This window comes from Hemiscyllium ocellatum, chromosome 5 (assembly GCF_020745735.1).
Source record: "Hemiscyllium ocellatum isolate sHemOce1 chromosome 5, sHemOce1.pat.X.cur, whole genome shotgun sequence".
Taxonomy (NCBI): Eukaryota; Metazoa; Chordata; class Chondrichthyes; order Orectolobiformes; family Hemiscylliidae; genus Hemiscyllium; species Hemiscyllium ocellatum.
Genome location: NC_083405.1, coordinates 85,838,364 through 85,856,031, shown reverse-complemented (window position 1 = coordinate 85,856,031; position 17,668 = coordinate 85,838,364).

The following is a 17,668-nucleotide window of genomic DNA, read 5'->3' as shown; positions in this document are numbered from 1 at the left end:
TAGGGGGAGGGGCGATGGAGGTGGGATAGGTGGAAGGAGGTCAAGGTGAGGGTGATAGGCCGGAGTGGGGTGGGGGCGGAGAGGTCAGGAAGAGGATTGCAAGTTAGGAGGGCGGTGCTGAGTTGAGGGAACCGACTGAGACAAGGTGGGGGGAGGGGAAATGAGGAAGCTGGAGAAATCTGAATTCATACCTTGTGGTTGGAGGGTTCCCAGGCGGAAGATGAGGCGCTCCTCCTCCAGCCGTCGTGTAGTTGTGTTCTGCCGGTGGAGGAGTCCAAGGACCTGCATGTCCTCGGTGGAGTGGGAGGGGGAGTTAAAGTGTTGAGCCACGGGGTGATTGGGTTGGTTGGTTCGGGCGGCCCAGAGGTGTTCTCTGAAGCGTTCCGCAAGTAAGCGGCCTGTCTCACCAATATAGAGGAGGCCACATCGGGTGCAGCGGATGCAATAGATGATGTGTGTGGAGGTACAGGTGAACTTGTGGCGGATATGGAAGGATCCCTTGGGGCCTTGGAGGGAAGTGAGTGTGGAGGTGTGGGCGCAAGTTTTACATTTCCTGCGGTTGCAGGGGAAGGTGCCGGGGGTGGCTCCACACACATCATCTATTGCTGTAAAACTTGCGCCCACACCTCCACACTCACTTCCCTCCAAGGCCCCAAGGGATCCTTCCATATCCGCCACAAGTTCACCTGTACCTCCACACACATCATCTATTGCCCCCCACCAACCCAACCTCCACCCCCGGCACCTTCCCCTGCAACCGCAGGAAATGTAAAACTTGCGCCCACACCTCCACACTCACTTCCCTCCAAGGCCCCAAGGGATCCTTCCATATCCGCCACAAGTTCACCTGTACCTCCACACACATCATCTATTGCCCCCCACCAACCCAACCTCCACCCCGGCACCTTCCCCTGCAACCGCAGGAAATGTAAAACTTGCGCCCACACCTCCACACTCACTTCCCTCCAAGGCCCCAAGGGATCCTTCCATATCCGCCACAAGTTCACCTGTACCTCCACACACATCATCTATTGCATCCGCCCCCCACCAACCCAACCTCCACCCCCGGCACCTTCCCCTGCAACCGCAGGAAATGTAAAACTTGCGCCCACACCTCCACACTCACTTCCCTCCAAGGCCCCAAGGGATCCTTCCATATCCGCCACAAGTTCACCTGTACCTCCACACACATCATCTATTGCATCCGCCCCCCACCAACCCAACCTCCACCCCCGGCACCTTCCCCTGCAACCGCAGGAAATGTAAAACTTGCGCCCACACCTCCACACTCACTTCCCTCCAAGGCCCCAAGGGATCCTTCCATATCCGCCACAAGTTCACCTGTACCTCCACACACATCATCTATTGCATCCGCTGCACCCGATGTGGCCTCCTCTATATTGGTGAGACAGGCCGCTTACTTGCGGAACGCTTCAGAGAACACCTCTGGGCCGCCCGAACCAACCAACCCAATCACCCCGTGGCTCAACACTTTAACTCCCCCTCCCACTCCACCGAGGACATGCAGGTCCTTGGACTCCTCCACCGGCAGAACACAACTACACGACGGCTGGAGGAGGAGCGCCTCATCTTCCGCCTGGGAACCCTCCAACCACAAGGTATGAATTCAGATTTCTCCAGCTTCCTCATTTCCCCTCCCCCCACCTTGTCTCAGTCGGTTCCCTCAACTCAGCACCGCCCTCCTAACTTGCAATCCTCTTCCTGACCTCTCCGCCCCCACCCCACTCCGGCCTATCACCCTCACCTTGACCTCCTTCCACCTATCCCACCTCCATCGCCCCTCCCCTAGTCCCTCCTCCCTACCTTTTATCTCAGCCGGCTTGGCTCTCTCTCTCTTATTCCTGATGAAGGGCTTATGCTCGAAACGTCGAATTCTCTATTCCTGAGATGCTGCCTAACCTGCTGTGCTTTGACCAGCAACACATTTGCAGCTGTGATCTCCAGCATCTGCAGACCTCATTTTTTAAACTTGGCTTCTGCTCAAGAAAAGGTAAGTTCTGGTTTCTAGGCTGCAACTGACAATCAAGTGTATTACAAGTAAAAGTCTAACTTAGAGACCAAAAAAAATCAAGGCATTAGTTTTTTTGGATTATAACAAACATTATTTGTCCATCTGAACTGAAATCAATGGGCAGAATTGTTGAGGGGTCTGAATGACATGGGCTATGCTAAGATTTGTGGCAGAATCAGGCAAAAAAGTCCCACGAGGACTAACTCAATTGTTGGGAACATCTCACTCCATCTCTTATGCTTTTGCCAAGTGATGAAACAAATCTTTTGTCTGCCAGTGATGAGTTACTGATTAAAGAGGATTATTGCTTGTGAAAAGCCTATTAATAGCCCAACTCACCTCATTAAAATACAACTTTCTATCATGCCAAACATGCCAACCAAGCTAGATATTGGGAATTCTCGACATGGAGGACCAGGTACATGGCAACGTCAACTTGCCACAAGCTCTGAAGGATCGCCATATTGGACCACAGGCATCAGCATCTCCGAGCACAATCCATGGCTACTGGTCATATAGCCCACGCTAATGGACATTAACATTCTGACATGTCCCAACTCTTAACAGCCCTCATGGCAGATCTCTGATCCAATTAAAGGATGCTTCTGAGCCTCCTGAATTATTCCCAGAAACTAGGAAATAGTGAGGACTGCAGATGCTGGAGAATCAGAGTTGATAAAATGTGGTGCTAGATAAAGCACAGCAGGTCAGGAAGCAATCTGATGAAAGGTCCTGCCCAAAACGTCGACTCTCCTGCTTCTCAGATGTCACTTGACCTGCTGTGCTTTTGCCAGCACCACACTTTATTGACTCTTACCTCCAGAAACTTCCACCATTGCTGCTCCACTATCTTCCCTGCTAGGTTCCCCTTCCAATCAACTCTGGCCAGCTCTTCCCTCAAGTCTTTGTAATCCCATTACATCTGATTCCAGTTTCTCCCTCTCAAACTGCAGGATGAATTCTATCATATTATGGCCACTACCCCCTCCAGATTCCTTCACCTTCAGCTCCCTAATCAACTCTGCCTCATTACACATTACTAAATCCAAGACTGGCCTTTTATCGTGGGCTCTACCATAAGCCGCTCCAAACAAAACATCACTAACTCTTTTTCTTGAGATCCACTACCAACCTGATTTTTCCAAACCACCTGCATATTGAAGACCATGTGATTGTTGTAATAGTGCCTTTCTTACATGCCTTTTCTATCTCCTGATTTATTTTCTGTTAGACATCCTGATGATTGCTGGGAGGCCTGTACATTACTCCCGTCAGGGTCCTTTTCCCTTTGTGGTTCCTCAGGCCCTATCCACACAGATTCTAGTCTTCTGACTCTTTCTCACTTCTTGCAATCAGTTTAATTTCATTTAATTTCATTCCTTACTAACAAAGCACCCCTGTCATTTCTCTCCACCCCTGAGGCTCCCAGCCTCATTCCTGATGAAGGGCCTTTGCCCAATATGTCGATTTTCCTGCTCCTCGGATGCTGCCTGACCTGCTGTGCTTTTCCAGTACCACACTCTTGATTCATTTCGCCCCCATCTGCCTGTCCTTTACTTGTATCCTTGAATATTGAGTTTCCAGCCTGGGCCTCCTTGGGCAAGTGTCTGTGAGACCTTCAACATCGTAGCTGCCAATTTCAACCTGTGCTACAAGCTTACTTACGTTGTTTCATACATCCAATGCATTTAAATGGAACAGCCTCAGTCTCCTGTGAGTCTCCCAATAGAGGTTCTGAGTGGGTCAGCTATAAAAATTTGTGTGAACTTGAGTGCTTTAGGTTTTCACTGCAAATGCAGTTGAAATCAGCATTATGATGATGTCAGTATATTTCCCAGTGGAGTAGATGGGCACTCATTGCCAATGTTTGACAAAGTGTCTGACACTGGAGGCCTCCTGCCTTCCAAACCCTGCCCTCTTGGGAAGGAAGCAGGCTGGTGGACTTGTTAGGAATGGATTGCCTACAGAGGAGAGAAGGGTGACTGTGTTGCTTGGATGTGAGAGGGTGTTAGGCTAACTGTGGGCGTGAGTATAGACTGCCCAGATGGCAATAAAAGAAAGAGAGGGACTATTGGAACTGGAATGTGTGCTGAGGCCTCCTGCGCCAGGGATTGCAAGAAGGTGTGCCACAAATAGCACTGGGCATATCTATCTCATAACCACAAACCTGGCATCTCTTCATAGTTTTTGACAGAATAATTGTTTGTATTAGCTTGTTTGTAACTCCCCATTTAGTTTACTAAGCATTTAAGCTTCAATATAGAGAGCAGACTCTGTTTTAAAGAAAATAAAATATTAGTTTTGTAATGCAAATATTGCCATAAGTTATTTAAGGTAAAGGATAGTGGAGTTATTTGAAAATAGAGATAGAAAGATTTTATGTCAGAAAGAATACCTCTGAAGATGAAAGAGTCAGGGGCTCCTATCACTGTAGGCCTGATTCACTTGATGATTCTCTTTCAAAAGTGAAGGGATAGAAAACTAGGAACCAGATTCAGCAGTTATTAATAGCTTCTGTAGTTGGAGATTGCTCCCACAAGTGGACTTACCAGTAAAGGTGCTAGGAGTGGTGAATGCTTTTTAATTTCACTTTTAGGGCCCTGCAGGTTGCAGTTCTCAATAGCCTGATCAGTATAGCAGTCCATTGGTTGGTTTGTCCTGGCATTTCTCTCTGATTCTCAGCTGAGTCACACTTGTTGTTTCAAGGCGTCCCTCTGTTTTCAGATAGCCACAGAGTTTTTTTAGATTAGACTTACAGTGTGGAAACAGGCCCTTCGGCCCAACAAGTCCACACCGACCCGCCGAAGCGCAACCCACCCATACCCCTACATTACCCCTTACCTAACACTATGGGCAATTTAGCATGGCCAATTCACCTGACCCGCACATCTTTGTGACTGTGGGAGGAAACCGGAGCACCCGGAGGAAACCCACGCAGACACGGGGAGAACGTGCAAACTCCACACAGTCAGTCGCCTGAGTCGGGAATTGAACCCGGGTCTACAGGCGCTGTGAGGCAGCAGTGCTAACCACTGTGCCACCATGCCGCCCAATACATCACAGAAACAGCCCAATCAGTCGAAACCGTCCAGCCAACCAACTTTACCTAATTTATCGAGCCCCATTTGCCTGTGTTTCACCCACATCCCTCTAAACTTTTCTTCTTTGTGTACCTGTCCAAATGTCTTTTAAATGTTCTAACTGTACCTGCACCTACCACTTCCTCTGGCAGTTCATTCCATATATGAACCACCCTCAATATGAAAAGTTTTCCCCTCCAGTACCTCTTAAGTCTTTCTCCTCTCACCTTAAAATTATGTCCTCTAGTTTTGAACTCCCTTGCACAATAGAAAATAACTTTGCTATTTGCCTTAGCTCTACCCCTCATGATTCTATAAACTTTATAAGGTCATTCCTCAACATCCTCTGTTGCAGGGTGGCTCAGTGATGAGCACAACTAACTTACAGAGCCAGGGACCCAGGTTCAATTCCACCCTTGGGTGAGTATGTAAACTCTGTACAGACAGTTGCTCTGTGCCTCTGTGGGTTTCCTCTAGGTGCTCAGGATTCCTCCCACAGTCCAAAGAAGTGCAGGTTAGGTCAATTGGCCACAGGAAATGTAGGGTCACAGGTATGGGGTAGGTCTGGATGGGCTGCTGTTTGGAGGGTTGGTGTGGATTATATGGCCTGAATGGCTACTTTCACAATGTTGGCATTCTGTCTGGCCCCTCCTCATAACTCAAATCCTCCAGTCCTGGTGTTATCCTTGTAAATCTTTTCTGAACCTTCTTCTATTTAATAATGTCTTTTCTTGGAGTACAAAGTACTCCAAAAGAGATCTCACCAACACCCTATACAAATGCAACATGATGTCCCAATTTTTATACTCAATACTCTGACCAATAAAGACCTTCTTAACCACCCTGTCTACCTGTGACACAACTTTCAAGTAACTATGTATTTGAACCCCCTAGGTCTCTCTGTTCGATAACACTTCTCAGGCCCTACCATTAATTGTGTAATTCCTGCCCTTGTTCATCTTAATAAAATGTAACATAACACATTTATTCTCCTCTCAAAGTTGTCTATCCTTAGCTGACTATTTTTTGTAACTCTGCTGTAACAAAATGGCTGCAATTGTTACCTTTGAATCATTGTTCCACACACCAACGTCAATGATGCTGGAATTCATTGTGACATCCTACCTCCTGACTTTGTTCAACACTACAAAGGTTTTTATCCATACTACCCTGTGGGATGTTTAATTCTTAAGATGATTGTCTGCTTTGGCAGTAGTTAATCCACCTGTAACTTTTAGGAGCTAATTTGCAGCCCAAATCTATTTTAACTTCAATAGATGTGCAAGCTTATGGAAAGCCATGCTAACTTGCCCATCATGTCCAAGAGTGGATTCCAGGGATATGTAGGTTAGGTGAATTGACCATGGGAAATGCAAGGTTACAGTGATAGTGTGGGTCTGCATGGGATGCTATTCAGAGGGTCAGCGTGGACTTGATAGGACAAAATTGCCTGCTTCCACACTGTGTGGATTTTATGATCCTATGAACTCACCAAGTGCTTTTTGAGAAGATTTATACCTCAGGTTTGATAAGTATGTAAGTTAGCTCGCTGAGCTGGAAGGTTTGTTTTCACATGTTTCATCACCATACTAGGTAACATCATCAGTGAGAGTCTCCAGTGAAGTGTTGGTGATATGTCCCGCCTCTGTCTTACAGTTCTTGCATGGTATCTAGCAAGACATTTAAGCAACGACTAATGAACCTAAAGGATCCATTAGATACTACAAGCAAAACTAATGTCATTTACAAGATACCATTCAAGAACTGTAAGAAGCACTACATTGAGCAAACAAGCAGGAAACTTGCCACCAGGATGCATGAACACCAACTGGTTACTAAAAGATATGACCCATTGTCACTAGTTTCCATACATTCAGACAAAGAAGGACATCACTTTGACTGGGACAACATACACATCCTAGGACCGGAGAAATAATGATATGCACGAGAATTCTTAGAGGCACGGCATTCTAACCAGAATTCCATCAAAAAACACATGGTTTTAGACCCTATCTACCTTCCCTTGAAAAAAAGAACTGGAAACGACATCACCCACCTTAATAAAACAAGATCTATAAATAGAGAGGTGGGACATCTATTCTCAAGGGCTGTCCCATTATCAGAGATGGGTCTGCTCATGGGTCCACCTACTTCCATTCATTGTTTATTTTTCTAGCACCTCTCTCCCACTTTTATGTGATCTATTGGTTGTGGAATAATTTATTGCTTGATACTTCACACTTTAGGAGAATTTAAGAAATTAATTATGAGCTGGATTTTTTAAAAACTGATGCTAGCTTTCTAATCCACATTTATTTCATCGTTTGAAATTCAACTTTCCAATAGCTGAAGGGGGAATTTGAACTTTCTGCTCCTCTTGATAGATCAGGACTCTGGATTGCTGATCTGTTAAATAATCACTGTGTGGGCCAATTTATTATCAGCTGATGTGCAACCAGTCATGAAATTTAGCACCAAGCAAAAGGAATTTGAAAGCCAATATAAATTTAAGCTGCAAGAACTGCGAATGCTGTAAATCAGAAACAAAAGCTAAAATTGCTGGAAAAGCTCAGCAGGTCTGGCAGCATCTGTAAACAGAAATCAATGTTAATGTTTCTGGTTCAGTGAGCCTTCTTCAGAACTGTTGTCAACATATATTTCTTTTATTTCACGTTAATTTCAAGCTTGGAAAATTTCATGTGATAACAAAATATTTCTGTTTGCTTTTGTTAAGTTTTATTGTGACAAATCCCATAACTATCTTGCAATTACAAGCAATATAACTCCAAACACACTGAAATTGAGATCAGTCAACTTATGTATTAAAGTTCCAAAAGACTATGGTACAACTCAATGCAAAATGTATAATATGATTTTGTATATGAAAAGATGCATTTAGCTACTTACCACCACATACATTGTACATATGAAGACATCAAAATTTCCTTACTCACCCACAACCAACATCCATTCTTTTGAATCCAATTGTCGTTTTAATTACTATTATATACAACAATTCAGCAATTGTCTGTATCTGAGGTTAGGTGCTTTATAAGTTCAGTATTAAATGAAAGACTAATGCCAATCTGATTTTGAAATTAGAACATGTTATGACAAAATTGATCCTGTCTTTCAGACTTAATTCTGTAACATTGTTGAAGGCCATTTAATTGAAGAGGCCCTTAAGGACATAATATCTGTGCTCCATTGACATATGTAAATACCAAGATTATGCTAATCAATTAGACTGAAATGATAACTACAGAAAAGCAGTATTAAAGATTTCTTTTTGACTCTGCTCCAAGAAAAATGCAAGGAACTACATGAACACTTCAATGTCGCCCTCACTTGACCTCACTAAGGGCTTCAATATTGTCAACTCTGAAGGATTATGGAGTGTTCCCTATGTTTAAGCTATCCCAAAATTTTGTCACCATCCTCTACCACTCAATAATGACATGGAAGCCATTATGCCAAGCAATGGATCCACCACAGACTCAAGTCAGGTTCAGGACCAAGATCAAGAAAGGCTGTTACTGCACTGATTTGGCTTTTGATCTCCCTTGATGCAATATCCACCTCATCCTTGACAAGCTTCCTGCCAGAACAGAGCTAATGTACAGAACAATCCCCAACAATGCTTGGCCATCTCCACTATATGGCCAATGGCTGGACTCCTGACATGAGACTGCTGGAGCAAGCACTCTAATCGGAGCTTCACAGGGCAAGTAAAGCCCCAAGAGGGCAGAGAAAGCACTCAAGTACACCCTCAAGACCTTCCCGGAAAAGTGCAACATTCCCATTGACATCTAGGAAAACCTGGCCTGAGACCAACCAAAGTGGATGGAAAGTATCTGGAAAGGAGCTGTACAAGTCAGATCTCAGCGTTAATGACAAGCTGACATGAAACATCAACAGAGAAAGGAACATGTGGCAGCCTGACCATTTGACATACCCCCCCACCCCATTCCCCAACAATAATCTGCCACCTCTCACTCCTGTCAGAATCTGTACGACATGCATTGGACTTCTCAATCAACTGAGAACTCATTTCCAAAGTGACCTCAACTGCAATAGACTACCTAAGAAGATAATTCAGAGTGCTTAAATTGACACCAGCTCAATTTTTGTGAGTTAATACTCTTAGTTGTGTTATTATAAATGAGTAGGATTCAGAGATCAGGCATTAATGGACCACCAGGGAGGGAACATTACTGCTTAATGTTAATAATCAAACGTTTCAATTCAGTAGTATGTGTGCAAAGTATAATGTAATTTACAATGACAAACAATAGGTGAAAATACAGGTTGCAGAAATAATGCAAACAATTTGCAGAGAGACATTGTTAAGTGAGTGGCAAAGAGTAGGCAAAGGCATTTTATGTGGAAAAATGTGAAGTTGTTCATTTTGGAAAAGACAACAAAAGAACAGAGCATTATTTAAACGGAGAAAAAACTGCAGAGAGCTGCAACAACTCTTGGAAGTATGTATATATGAAATACACAAAGCTAGCACCCAAGTGTAGCATGTAATCAGGAAGGCTAATGAAATGTTGGTCCTTATTTCGAGGGAGTTGGAATATAAGAGTGGGGAAGTCTTACGGCAACTGTGCAAAGTGATGGTGAGACCACATCTGGAATAGTGTAAGCAGTTTTGGTACCTTTATATAAGGAAAGGCATCAATTTATTGGAGGCAGTTCAGAGAAAGCAGGACAATCCCTGATATGGCAGAATTGTTTTAAGGTTAAACAGGTTAGGACTCTACTCACTGGAGTGAAGAATGAGAAGTGATCTCGTTGAAACATATTGAATTCTTAAGGGGTAAATGGGAAGAAGGTGTTTCCCCTCATGGGAGAGTCTAGGAGTAGAGGACATACTCTCAGAATAAAGGGTCTACAATTTAAGACTGAGATAAGGAGAAGTTTCTTCTCTCAGAGAGCTGTGGGGTAAAATGTTTTAGTATACTTAAGGCTGAGATAGATAGACTCTTGATCAGTATGGGAATTGAGGGTTATGGGGAAGAACAGGAAAGTGGACATGAGGAATGTCAGAGCAGGCTTGAAGAGCTGAACGGTCTACTTCTGTTCCTATTTTTTATGGTCTTTTATAATGTAATGACGATGGCAGTGTGCATGGTTAGGTAGAGGAAACAAAGCCCAAAGTAGCATTAGACCCCAAACAACAGTGTGCCAACACCATGAAGGGGGATATTTAAAAAGAAGTTTTGTCAAACTTCAAGACTATAAGCTAATCTTCATCATTTGGATTATTCAGCAAACCACTTGAGTTAAGAAGTTGCAGTTTTTGACAAATTTTGAATCTCTAGTTTATTATGGTCTTGCAACATGTTCAGTTTTGGGCACTATATATGCATTTAAATAGAACTTGTTTTCAATTTCACTGTACACACTGACCTTAATCTATTTCCTCATTTTCAAAAGGATTACAAACTGAACTAAATTGCTGAAGAAAATTATCACATATATATGTTTGTGTTCACATGAAACTATGAAAGTTTTTTCTACAAATAGTGAAGCCCTACACCACTTAACCTAAATTATGGCATAGTGTTTGCAAGAAGGTCATATCATGCTATTTCCAACACATACGGTTGCCACTCTTTGTGTTAACTCTGAGCTGGCAGCTTTTAAATTTATCATCTATGAGCCATATTCTTTCAAATTTTCAGCTCCAAAAGATTAGCTTCACCAGGGATGATAGAGTGCTATGTTTCACAGAAGGATATCCTCCAGGTTACATTTTTTACCTGCCCTGACTTGGGTTGGCACCCACCATAGCAGCCATGGAGTTCTAGGCCGAGTCATCTTCTCCCTACCCTCGAGCCAACATTTATGGTCCCAAAGGCCTGTGTGACTCATGTGAAGACAGGGAAATTATCATGAGGAACAAAGAAACTGCAGAAGAATTGAATACACACTTTAGTTCAGTTTTCACAAAAGAGGGTACAAGCAGCCTCACAGAAATTTTAGGGAGCTAAAGATCTAGCAAGAGGGCAGAATTGAACAAAATTAGTATGAAGAAGAAAATGGTAGAGCAAAAATTATTGGGGTTAAAGACTCACAAATAACAGGACCTGGTAATATACATTCCATAGGACTAACGGTCATGGTCCTGCAAATACTGGATGCTTGGTGGGCATCTTCCAAGATCCTATCGACTCTGGGGCAGTTCCTACAGATTGGGGTAGAAAATGTAACACTACCTTTCAGAAAGGGGATGAGTGAGAGAGAGAAATCACATACCTGCAGTGGGGAAATGCTAGATTATATGGTAAAAGACATTATAAAAGAATATTTGTAAAGTACTAATAAATTAGTTGGACAAAGCCAGCATGGATTTATGAAAGGCAAATTGTACTTAACAAATCTGCTACAGATTTTTGAGGATGTAACAAGTAGAATTGAAAAGGGAAAACACGTGGATGTAGTACATTTCAATTTTCTGAAGATTTTAAATAGGTCCCTCATAAGAGGTTAAACTTAAAAGCACACGTGATAAGGGCAATATATTGACATTAATTGAGAATTGGTTAACAGACAGGAAGCAGTGAACGGGAATAAATGGGTCCTTTTTTTTCTAGAAGTAGGCAGTGATTAGTAGGATATTTCAAATATCAGAACTTGCACCCCAACTATTCAATGTATATAATGTTGGAGCTGCCCATGGTTGAAAGTAACATAAAATGGCTGTCTGTGGTTTTTAGCTGACAGAAGATGGCTGAAGAGAATTTAAAGTTGAGGCAGTAGTTACAATGTCAGAATTGTAGTCTGTATACTCATAGCAACCAGATGAAGCGTCTCATAGAAATCTTAGTGGGAAAGAGAAAACTTGTTATTTAGTAAAGTGTAGAAGAAAAAAATCTGATCCCACCATAATCAAAGGCTTTTTAAGTATTTACCATTATATATTATAAATATAAGCAAACTGACATTATAAGTGCAATTACCAAACTAATGTTAAGGAATTGAGTTGAATTCCTTTAGACAAAATAGATGTAGATAGTAGAGAAAAGCCCCCATCCCATCAACAGGGGGAACTGAATGAGCTTTAATAAAGGGTAAAAACAGATAACCCCAGGAAAGGACACTGAAAAACAGAGAGCATTGTAAAGAGGCAATTGCAAAACGTTCCTTTGTCATTATAACTTTGGGAAAATAAACAATCACAGCTGCACAAGGTAACAAACAGCACCCACTCAGTATAAATCCCTGAGGAGGGGCATAACAGGCACAGAGAATGTGGCAAACACAGATGTCAATGTTGCATGTTATCATTGTATGTCAAACGTATAAGGGACACTACCCCTCCCACACTGCATGGTAAGGAGCTCCAAATAAAGATCGATTTGTGCTACTGAACACAGGACTCCTCTTTAAAATCCTTCTCCAACATGTACTACTTACCTTAATGAGGGAACCACATTTCCAAGGGTGTTGATGACACAAAAGACAGTGGCTCAGTGGTTAGCACTGCTGCCTCACAGTACCAGGGAAATAGGTTCAATTCCAGCCTTGTGTGGACTTTATGCATTCTCCCCATGTCTGCGTGGGTTTCCTCCAGGTGCTCCGGTTTCCTCCCACAGCCCAAAGACGTGCAGGTTAGGTGAATTGACCATGCTAAACTGCCCGGAGTGTTCAGGGACATGTAGGTTAGGTGCATTAGTCAGGGGCAAATATCAAGTAATAGGGTAGGAGAATGGGTCTGGGTGGAATATTCTTTGGAGGGTCGGTGTGGACTTATTGGGCCAAAAATGGCCTGTTTCCACATTGTAAGGATTCTGTGAAAGCTAGGCAGAGAATCTAAGGAGCTTTCAAGGTGATTTAAGTTAATTACTACATGCTTACCCACTCACCCATGCAGCACAACCCAGCTAATTGTGAAGTTGAATATGTTGGTGTAAAAAACAAAAAAAGAATGTTATTGAAATAGTGATTCATTGGGAAATATGGATGTAAAAAGAGCTAGATGTCCTTGTACAGTCAACAGAAGTGGACAGGAAGGTACAGCAAGCAATGAAGAAGGGAAATGGCAGATTGGTCTTCATTGTAAGTGGATTTGTGTTCAGTAGTAGAGATGCCTTACTGCAAATATACAGCACCTTGGTGATACCACACTTTGAGTATTGCTTGTAGCTTCAATCTCCTTACTTATGAAAGGATATATTTGCCACAGAGGGATTGGAGTGGAGGTTCACCAGGCTGATACCAGGGATGGCAGGACTGTCCTATGAAAACAGATTAGTTTGGCTGCACTCATATTCATGAGACTTTAGAAGAATGAAAGATGATCTAATCGAAATATGATTTGGAGATGCCGGTGTTGGACTGGGATGTACAAAGTTAAAAATCACACAACGCCAGGGTTATAGTCCAACAGATTTAATTGGAAGCACACTAGCTTTCGGAGTGACGCTCCTTCAGCAGTTGGTTGTGGAGGACACAAATGTAAGGTACAGAATTTGTAACAAAAGTTTACAGTTTGATGTAACTGAAATTGTACATTGAAAAATACCTTGATTGTTTGTTGAATCTTTCATCAGTTCAAATAGCAATATAGTTTCACTCCTTTCATATGTAAATCATAAAACTTTTTTAAAAAAGTTACATTTTCAGGTTAACTGTAACAATTGCTGTCAGCCAGATAAGATGTTGAAGGTGTTAACCCCTGTGTTCTCTGTCTGTGCCATAATACTTAGACTGATTCTAATCTAAAAAGTGAGTTAACAGAGTCTTACATGAATTCACGCAGTTTTTGAGCAAAGTACAATGTAACTCTGCAAGTATAAATTGAACCCACAAACGTATATGTATATGTGGGTTTTTGTGTGTGTGCGTACCTGTCTGCCTGTCTGGGTAGGGGTTGTGACTGTTTGTGAAAGAGTATATGTGTGTATGTGAGCGTAGAGTGGTCTAAGTCTGTGAGAGGATGCATGTGTGTGTCTGTAGGGATGTGTGAGTATTCGTGTGTCCGTGTGTCCGTGTGTCCGTGTGTGTGTGTGTGTGTGTGTGTATGTATGTGTAGGAGTGTCTGTGTGTGTGTATAATACAATGGTGGTCACCTGTAGTGTGACATGAACCCAAGGTCCTGGTTGAGGCCCTACCTATGGGTACGGTAATTAGCTATCAGCCTCTGCTCGGCCACTTTGTGCTGCTGTCTGTCCCGAAGTCCACCTTGGAGGATGGTCACCCGAAGGTTCGAGGTCGGATGTCCTGGACCACTGAAGTGTTCCTCAACTGGGGGGCAGCAGTCCTGTCTGTTGATTGTTGTGCTGTGCCCATTCATCCGTTGCTGTAGCCTTTGGATACCACCATTACGCGTGGGGACAGCTCCCACCATGTACGTGGCAGATACTCATGTGACTCAGCCAATTGTCGATTTTATACATTGCAGGCAAGGGTGCCCTGAGGCATGGTATATTGGGGAAACCGAGCAAAGGCTACGGCAACAGATAAATGGGCACCGCACAACAATCGGTTAGGTAAAAACAATGACTGCAGATGCTGGAAACCAGATTCTAGATTAAGTGGTGCTGGAAAAACACAGCAGTTCAGGCAGCATCCGAGGAGCAGGAAAATCAATGTTTCGGGCAAAAACCCTTCATCAAGAATAGAGGCAGAGTGCCTGCAGGGTGGAGAGATAAATGAGAGGAGGGTGAGGGTGGGGAGAAAGTAGCATAGAATATAATAGGTGAATGGGGGTAGGGATGGAGGTGATAGGTCAGAGAGGAGGGTGGGGGAAGGTAACAAAGAGTACAATGGGCGAATGGAGGTGAGGATGGAGGTGTTAGGTCAGAGAAGCGGGTGGAGTGGATAGGTGGAAAGGAAGATAGGCAGCTAGGACAAGTCATGGGGACAGTGCTGAGCTGGAAGTTTGGAACTGGAGTGAAGTGGGGAAAAGGGAAATGAGGAAACTGGTGAAGTCCACATTGATGCCCTGGGGTTGAAGTGTTCTGAGGCAGAAGATGAGGCATTCTTCCTCCAGGTGTCAGGTGGTGAGGGAGCGGCAGTGAAGAAGGCCCAGAACGTCCATGCCCTCGGCTGAGTGAGAGGGGGAGTTGAAATGTTGGGCCACAGGGTGGTATGGTTGATTGGTGCGGGTGTCCCAGAGATGTTCATTAAAGCACTCTACTAGGAGGCGTTCAGTCTCCCCACTGTAGAGGAGACTGCATTGGGAGCAATGGATACAATAAATGATATTGGTGGATGTGCAGGTAAAACTTTGATGGATGTGGAAGGCTCCTTTGGGGCCTTGGATGGAGGTGAGGGAGGAGGCGTGGGTGCAGGTTTTGCAATTCCTGCAGTGGCAGGGGAAGGTGCCAGGATGGGAGGGTGGGTTGTTGGGGGGGCGTGGACCTGACCAGGTAGTCATGGAGGGAGTGGTCTTTGTGGAAGGCGGAAAGAGGTGGGGAGTTAAATATATCCCTGGTGGTGGGATCCGTTTGGAGGTGGCGGAAATGTTGTCAGATGATTTGGTTTATGTGAAGGTTGGTAGGGTGGAAGGTGAGCACCTTGGGGTTCTGTCCTTGTTATGGTTGGAGGGGTAGGGTCTGAGAGCGGAGGTGTGGGATGTAGACAAGATGCGTTACAGGGCATCTTTAACCATGTGAGAAGGGAAATTGTGGTCTCTAAAGAAGGAGGCCATCTGGTGTGTTCTGTGGTGGAACTAGTCCTCCTGGGAGCAGATACAGCGGAGGCAGAGGAATTGGGAATACGAGATGGCATTTTTGCAGGAGGTAATGTGGGAAGAGGTGTAATCCAGGTAGCTGTGGGAGTCGGTGGGTTTGTAAAAAATGTCAGTGTCAAGTTGGTCATCATTAATGGAGATGGAGTGGTCCAGGAAGGGGAGGGAGGTGTCAGAGATGGTCCAGGTAAATTTAAGGTCAAGGTGGAATGTGTTGGTGAAGTTGATGAATTGCTCAACCTCCTCATGGGAGCACGAGATGGTAGTGGAGGAAGAGGTGGGGAGTGGTGCTGGTGTAACTACGGAAGATGGACTGCACAACAATCAACAGACAGGAGTGTTCCCTCCCAGTTGGGGAACAATTCAGTGGTCCAGGACATTCGACCTTGGACCTTTGGGTGGCCATCACCCAAGCTGGTCTTTGGGACAGGCTGCAGCGAAAAGTGGCCAAATAGAGGATATTAGCTAAGTTCTGTAGCATAGGGAGGGCATCAACCGGGACCTTGGGTTCATGTCACACTACAGGTGACCATCGTTGCACTTTACACACACACAGACACTCTTATATACACACATACACACGTATACACAGATACGGACACAGATACTCACACCCTCCCCACAGACACACATGCAGCTTCTCACAGACTCAGACACTCTACACTCACATGTACACACACATACACTCTCTCTCACACTCACAACAGCACCACCCCCTCCCCACCCCAGACAGACAGACAGACACACACACACACACACACACACACACACACAAATACATATACGTTTGTGGGTGAATTTGCACTTGCAGAGTTACATTGTTCTTTGCTCAAAAACTGCACAAATTCATGTAAGTCTATGTTAACTCACTTTTTAGATTAGAATCAGTCTAAACATTATGGCACAGATAGAGAACATGGGGACTAACACCTTCAACATATTGTCTAGCTAATGCCAATTGTTACGGTTAACCTGAAAATGTAACTTTTAAAAAAAGGTTTTGTGATTTACATGTGAAAGAAGTGAAACTATCATGGTCACTCTAATAGATGAAAGACTCAACAAACAATCAAGGTTTTTTTAATATATAATTTCAGTTACATCACACTGTAAACTTTTGCTATAAATTCTGTGTCTTACAATTATGTTCTCCACAACCACCTGATGAAAGAGTAGCGCTCTGAAAGCTAGTGCTTCTAGCTACAGGGCTGGACAGATAAGATGTAGGAAGAATGTTCCCTCTGATTGGGGAGACTAGAACTGCTCTTAAAATAAGGGGTAAACCATTTAGGACTGAGATGAAAAAATAATGGTAGTGAAGCTGGGTAATTCTCTATCTCAGAACACTGTGGATGCCAAGTCAATATTTAGGAAAGAGATACATTTTCAGATTGCAAAGGCACAGGGTTATGGTGAGAAAGTAGGAATATAACAGTCAGACAGAATCAGCAATGGTCATATTGACTGGGAGAGCAGACTGGGAGGGGCTGAATGGCTTCCACTTTCTGGTTTCTATGCATCTTCCATGATGCTGTTGCCCATACTGCAGCATCCCTTCATGTCCAAAACATTGGCCTCTCCTCAACCTCAACCAATTTCTGCAATCAACCCCATCCCTAAGTCTTCTCATGTATCACATTATCCCCTACCCTCATCCATTCTTCCCTTGGGAAATGGTTCCCTGGGACTGATATATCTTATTGGTGAAAGAAGTGAGACGGGGAAAATAAGTCAAGGATGAAACGGAGAGAAAAATAAGAAATGGGAAGCAATTGGAGGGAAGAATCTAAAAGGGTCAAGTGAAGATGAAACAAAAAATTGCCAGAGAAGCAAAATAGATAAAATGAATTTGAG